The 7,273-nt window shown below is 44.7% G+C and overlaps 1 pseudogene across 1 annotated transcript in view; it reads right to left on the reverse strand.

The window, feature by feature from the left end:
- Positions 1–6,108: 6,108 nt before the first annotated feature.
- Positions 6,109–7,273, reverse strand: part of LOC311119748 (H(+)/Cl(-) exchange transporter 5-like) — a 27,698-nt pseudogene continuing 26,533 nt past the window's right edge. Inside the window, exon 18 of the transcript XR_014615837.1 lies at positions 6,109–6,792. The product of XR_014615837.1 is annotated as a H(+)/Cl(-) exchange transporter 5-like (transcript). The remainder of the gene's footprint in view (positions 6,793–7,273) is intronic.

Genomic DNA, 7,273 nt, shown 5'->3' on the forward strand with positions numbered 1-7,273 from the left:
ATAGACTAGGCCCGTATAGACTAGGCCTGTATAGATTAGTCCTCCTAATAGACTAGGCCCGTATAGACAAGGCCTGTATAGATTAGTCCTCCTAATAGACTAGGCCCGTATAGACTAGGCCCGTATAGATTAGTCCTCCTAATAGACTAGGCCCGTATAGACTAGGCCCGTATAGATTAGTCCTCCTAATAGACTAGGCCTGTATAGATTAGTCCTCCTAATAGACTAGGCCCGTATAGACTAGTCCTGTATAGATTAGTCCTCCTAATAGACTAGGCCCGTATAGACTAGGCCCGTATAGATTAGTCCTCCTAATAGACTAGGCCTGTATAGACTAGGCCCGTATAGATTAGTCCTCCTAATAGACTAGGCCCGTATAGATTAGTCCTCCTAATAGACTAGGCCTGTATAGACTAGGCCCGTATAGACTAGGCCCGTATAGATTAGTCCTCCTAATAGACTAGGCCTGTATAGATTAGTCCTCCTAATAGACTAGGCCTGTATAGACTAGGCCCGTATAGACTAGGCCCGTATAGACTAGGCCTGTATAGATTAGTCCTCCTAATAGACTAGGCCCGTATAGACTAGGCCCGTATAGATTAGTCCTCCTAATAGACTAGGCCTGTATAGATTAGTCCTCCTAATAGACTAGGCCTGTATAGACTAGGCCCGTATAGACTAGGCCCGTATAGACTAGGCCTGTATAGATTAGTCCTCCTAATAGACTAGGCCCGTATAGACAAGGCCTGTATAGATTAGTCCTCCTAATAGACTAGGCCCGTATAGATTAGTCCTCCTAATAGACTAGGCCCGTATAGACTAGGCCTGTATAGATTAGTCCTCCTAATAGACTAGGCCTGTATAGACTAGGCCTGTATAGATTAGTCCTCCTAATAGACTAGGGCCGTATAGACTAGGCCTGTATAGATTAGTCCTCCTAATAGACTAGGGCCGTATAGACTAGGCCCGTATAGACTAGGCCTGTATAGATTCGTCCTCCTAATAGACTAGGCCTGTATAGATTAGTCCTCCTAATAGACTAGGCCTGTATAGACTAGGCCCGTATAGACTAGGCCCGTATAGACTAGGCCTGTATAGATTCGTCCTCCTAATAGACTAGGCCCGTATAGATTAGTCCTCCTAATAGACTAGGCCTGTATAGATTAGTCCTCCTAATAGACTAGGCCTGTATAGACTAGGCCCGTATAGACTAGGCCTGTATAGATTAGTCCTCCTAATAGACTAGGCCCGTATAGACAAGGCCTGTATAGATTAGTCCTCCTAATAGACTAGGCCCGTATAGACTAGGCCTGTATAGATTAGTCCTCCTAATAGACTAGGCCCGTATAGACTAGGCCTGTATAGATTAGTCCTCCTAATAGACTAGGCCCGTATAGACTAGGCCTGTATAGATTAGTCCTCCTAATAGACTAGGGCCGTATAGACTAGGCCCGTATAGACTAGGCCTGTATAGATTCGTCCTCCTAATAGACTAGGCCTGTATAGATTAGTCCTCCTAATAGACCTGGTCAGAGGGAGAGGACTCCACCCTGGCCTTGTGACTCGAATGACACACATTCCTATCTGTGTGTGTGTGTATGAGATCGGAAGGAATTCCAGTTTTTCTCCTTCTGTCTGTGTGTGTGTGTGTCTGTGTGTGTGTGTGTGTGTCCGATGGGGAGGAATGTTTGTAATTCGAGTCGTGTGTGTCCACACCGTGTGTGTGTGTCCGATGGGGAGGAATGTTTGTAATTCGAGTCGTGTGTGTCCACACCACCACTTCATAACTGTGGGACAATTGATTGAAGGGCTAAAAGACTGGTCCAAAACTGACTAAACATTTAAACAGTTATCTGGATCAGAAGTGTGACTGGGGATGTGTGTGTTTGAGAGAGAGACTCAGACAGAGACTGAGGATGTGTGTTTGAGAGAGAGACAGAGAGACACAGATGTGTAGGTGTGTGGAGTGCTGCAGAGATGGTTGTCCTTCTGGAAGGTTCTCCCATCTCCACAGACGAACTCTGGAGCTCTGTCAGTGTCCAGACACACACATGGTTTGGCGCGCACACACACACACACGTCTCTCTGAATGCATAATTTAGATTTAATGGATTTAGCTGACAATATATTTAATCACAAACCCCATAACATTACAATCATAATAAACATACATTTCCTTCTGTGCAAAAATAAATAATCATACAATAATTTTAACAAAATGGTACATCATCATCATCATGTGAACAAAAACAATACAGACCATCATATAAAATGTGTGTAAGCTTTTGCAGAGTGCAAAAACATCCGTCATCATCATTCGTATAACATGTAAGTAATGTAAGCTCTTAGCAGAGTGCTTTGAAAAATGTCAATGCATATATTCTTCATTCTGAAATAAACTTCTTTAGAAACGTTAGAGTTTCTGGAGAAAATGTGTGCCTTGGGTATTTGGGCCCGCCCCTAGTGATTGATAGGATGGACGAGACCCAGGGAGGGCTCTCTTTGGTCCACAGTCTTGTCCATCAGGAGTTTTCCTTGACCTCTCATACCAACCTCTCTGAAGGGTAAATAAAGAGTGTGTGTTTTGGTTTTACTATCCTTGTGGGGACCAGAAGTCCTCCTCCTTGTGGGGACCAGAAGTCCTCCTCCTTGTGGGGACCAGAAGTCCTCACAAGAATGGTCAAAGAAGGAAGAAAAAAAAAAGTGGGGACATTTCACTGGTCCCCACAAGGACAAAGGCTATTTTAGGCTTAGAGTTAGGGAAAATAGGATTTTGAATGGGAATCAATTATTTGGTCCTCACAAGGATAGTGTGTGTGTGTGTATATATATATATATATATATATATGAGAGAGAGAGCGAGCGAGCGAGCGAGCGAGCGACACTCTGCCCGATCTTTTATACCAACCTATCTAAAGAGTCAATAACAAAGATAACCATCTATATTACACAAATCTAGACAGAACCGGACACACACAGAATGCACTCACCCTTTAGAAGCTAAAGAGATAGTATCTACTTCACTTGCTTTGGCAATGTTAACATACGTTTCCCATGCCAATTAAGCCCTTAAATGTAATTGAAATTGAATAGTAATCAAAATTATACAGACAGAGCAACAGATATAGAAATACTGCACACAGAATGGACTCGCCCTTTAGAAAACAGGATAGATTGTCCTAAAGCCAGATGGTCATCTAGTATATTGTGCATGGGTGCACCGTGTAGTCATCTAGGGTGGGGTCAAATGGAACTCCCCTGAGTGTTTAAACAGTTCTAGAATATAGCCAAAAACAGTTCTAGAACTTACTGCCAAGTATTTTAGTCAATTCTTGGTAATGTTCCGTATAACACCCAACTATAAAACACCCAACTATAACACCCAACAATTTACATGAGCCACAAAGTTGAATCAAGGCATATCAATTACATGTAAGACATTGAACAGCGTAATTACATGTCCTCACGTGTGGTATGATTGAGGTGAGCAGTGAAGGCTACAGGCTCTTGGACTCAACTTTCCCTCACTTGTGTGAACAAAGACTAATCCCTCCTTTAACCCCCCTCTTTTTCACCGCCTCCCATCCTGTCACACACACACTACACGTCTGTTTCTCACACACACACCTTCGTATCAACAGTGTTTGGCATTACCTCCCTAGTTATCAGTCCATAGAGGTGTGTGTTGTTCTAAGAGGCAGTCAGGAAATGTGCTTCTATTGAGCTCTCAGCCCTCCTCACCCCTCCTCACCCCCTAAACCCCCCCGTCTGTGGCAAGGTCTAGGAAATGAACCAATTGGGGACAGACAGAAAAAACACACACAAAGAAATAGACACATACTGTATACACACACACACAGCCTATCACAGAACACACACCGTACACAGCCAGAACAATTAGAGTGCTCCGAGCCCACTGCCCAGACTTAAGGGGGAATTTGCACTCTTCTAGAATTCTGGGAGGGGCACAGAATATGGGAATCCCTCATAGGGCATGGTAACAATACAACATTCCACGTTCAGAATGACAAATCATTTAACTTCTGATAAGGTCCTTAGGAACTACAGAGGTGCTCATTGTAAGTAGTCTCAGTGATTTGTCGCAGCGATAAGGCTTTTAAACCCCAGCCAAGCACACAAAGGTTGGCAGTAGCATAGGAAGTGGTCCCTACAGTGTAGAGAAATAAAGAAACTGGCCAGTGCTCGGCTCAAACTAGACCAAACCCTCATTCTTATTGCACTTCCTGTTCCAAGACAAGAGAGAGAGGATCACGCAGCGGTCATGCCTAGATGGGATACAACTTTTGTCAAATTGACGTCAAAAGCATTTTTAGCTAACCTAATTCACCTAACCTTAACCTAATTCCCCAAACCTAATACCCCAAACCTAATTCCCCTAACCTGCTGCGTCAGTTCTCGTAAACCTGCTGCAAAAAGTCAATTTTGACAAAAGCTGTATTCCTTCTAGACAAAACCTCACGCGGCTCGACAGGCAGCATTGTGACAACATATTTGGAAAGAGAGAGAGAGAGATAGAGAGAGAGAGAGAGAGTGGGGACAGTATGGAAGAGAGAGAGGGGTTGTCTAAGGACAGAGAGAAGGAGAGAGAATAGAGTGGATGGATAGCAGGATGGGATCACAACACATCTATAAAACGAGATGATCAGGGAAAACCCCACAATAAACAGAGGAATATGAAAAAGATGTGACTTGGTCCTGCAGGGCCATATGAATGGGATGCATCTCAAATGGTACCCTATCCACTACTGGCTCTGGTCAAAAGTAGTGCACTATATAGGGAATAGGGTAGCCATTTGAGACTCAGACAGAAGGAGATGGTTATGTGATAATCTGATCATAAACACAACGCTTCCCATGAGCTCATCCACACACACACCCAGAGCCTCTCCGTCTGTCTATATAGAATTCATCCCGTTTGATTCTCGAGCCCAAAAAATATTTCTGAATCAGCGAAAGAGAGAAGAGATTAAACGGTTCAGACTCCAAGTCCCAGAGTCCTATTTAAACCAACTTCAAACTTGGAAAGGCAATATAGTTTATGTACAATTCTCAGAAACATGTGAGAGAGCCCCACATTGGCAACTTCCCACCTCTGTAAAATATTCCCACACCTAAGGACACACGCGTCTTCTGATGAGTAGGTGTTTGAGGAATGTGTGAATTTGAGCAGGTCTGTAACCTGATCGCCATGTGAAGTCTCTTTTGGATCTGTTTAGCTCTCTAACATCCTGTAGCTAAAAGCATTCTGTTCAAATAACCTGACTGTGTGTGGGGTCACCCTTTTCCCACGCGTGTCGCACATCGAAGTGATGAACAACCAGGTTGTCATGGTAACATGGGGGCTATTTTAGGAGGAATTCTACACGCTGATGTTTCCCTTTTGTGTTCTAGCTTTACCTCAGCAACGTGCACTGCACACACACACACAGTTTACTTGTAAAAGATACCTTAAAAAAAGAAACATATTTCTAACAAGCACAGTGTGTGTGTGTACATCTGTATCTAACAAGCACAGACAAGACAACATTGAGGACAGAGACTCAAGGACTCTCAGTTTTAACCAGCTGACATTGATCCTATAGAGATCCTATTGTGTCTGAAATGGAACCCTATTCCCTACACAGTGCACTACTGCATCAGTAACAGTTCAGTCAGCACTTCCCCACCACCTCTCTCCACCTCTCCTCACTCCACCTCTCTCCACCTCTCTCCACCGCTCCTCTCTCCACCTCTCTCCACCTCACTGCTCTCCACCTCTCTCCACCTCACTGCTCTCCACCTCTCTCCACCTCACTGCTCTCCACCTCTCTCCACCTCACCGCTCTCCACCTCTCCTCTCTCCACCTCTCTCCACCTCACCTCTCCTCACCTCTCTCCACCTCTCTCCACCTCTCTCCACCTCTCCTCACTCCACCTCTCAACTGTCCTGCTCTTATTTTCTCTAGATCTCAGTGGTTTAGGTGCAACATTATATTTTCCATCATGATTCTGAAATTCTCTCCTCTTTTCATCACTCCATCTCTCCCTCCTCCTTCCTCCTCCTCCTCCTCCTCCTCCTCCTTCCTCCTCCTTCCTCCTCCTTCCTCCTCCTTCCTCCTCTCTCTGTCCAGCTATAGTACTGGTTGCAGTGCAGGAGAGAGCTCTGTGTCTGTATCAGTACAGCATGTATTTTACATTTGAGTCATTTAGCAGACGCTCTTATCCAGAGCAACTTACAGGAGCAATTAGGATTAAGTGCCTTGCTCAAGGGCATCTCAATAGACATTTCACCTAGTCAGCTCGGGGATTCAAACCAGCGACCTTTCAGTTACTGGCCCAACACTCTTAAACCACTAGGATTCCTGCCGCTCCATGATTTTCTCTCCTATTTTTCCATCCTCGTTGTAGAAATGTGTCCATAGTACTGTATCCACCACCCCTCTTCTTTAGGTGAGTCCTATTGAGAAAGCAAGACAGTGTCCTCTCTCCTATGGGCTGGTGTCCTCCTCCCATAAAGGATGGAAGGAGAGATGGAGGTAGGGAGAGATGGAGGTAGGGAGAGATGGAGGTAGGGAGAGATGGAGGTAGGGAGAGATGGATGGAAACAGGGAGGAGAGGAGCTCAGTTGAAGAGGATGGTCTTCATTTGCCAGTCCCATAGAGGAGTGGAGAGATGGAGAGGGAGGGAGGGAGGAGAGGAGCTCAGTTGAAGAGGATAGAGTCCGGGTCTCTGTTAGCCATCTGAGCCATGTGCTTCAGAATGTCTTTCTTAGTGATGATGCCCAACAACCTCCTGAGAGAGGGGGAAGAGAGAGTTTACCATTAGAAATTAACAATGACAACAATGTTTACAGTTTCCTGCCAATACAGCATTCTTCCATTTAAAATCGAGAGAAGAGAGAGCGAGAGAGAGAGAGAGAGAGAGAGAGAGAGAGAGAGAGAGAGAGAGAGAGAGAGAGAGAGAGAGAGAGAGAGAGAGAGAGAGAGAGAGAGAGAGAGAGGGTTTACAATTGCACAAAAGGGAGAAATGTTCAGGAAAGAAGGGAAAGTTGTATCCAATTTAAAGGTCTGGTTTTGTGTTCAAATCAAGAAGATCCATCATACCAGACAACCACACAACAAACACTGACATCACCAGGGAAGGTCTCTGGCTTGAAATATATATGTGTGTGTGGTGTGGTGTGGTGTGTGTTGAAGATGTTCTATGTTCTGTTGACAGACTCCACCCTCTCCTCTAATCTGACCAGATGTTGTATGAGATGGAGGGAGGAGAG

Source organism: Coregonus lavaretus (genome assembly GCF_964263955.1).
Source record: "Coregonus lavaretus genome assembly, contig: HAP1_SCAFFOLD_3377, whole genome shotgun sequence".
NCBI classification, from domain to species: Eukaryota; Metazoa; Chordata; class Actinopteri; order Salmoniformes; family Salmonidae; genus Coregonus; species Coregonus lavaretus.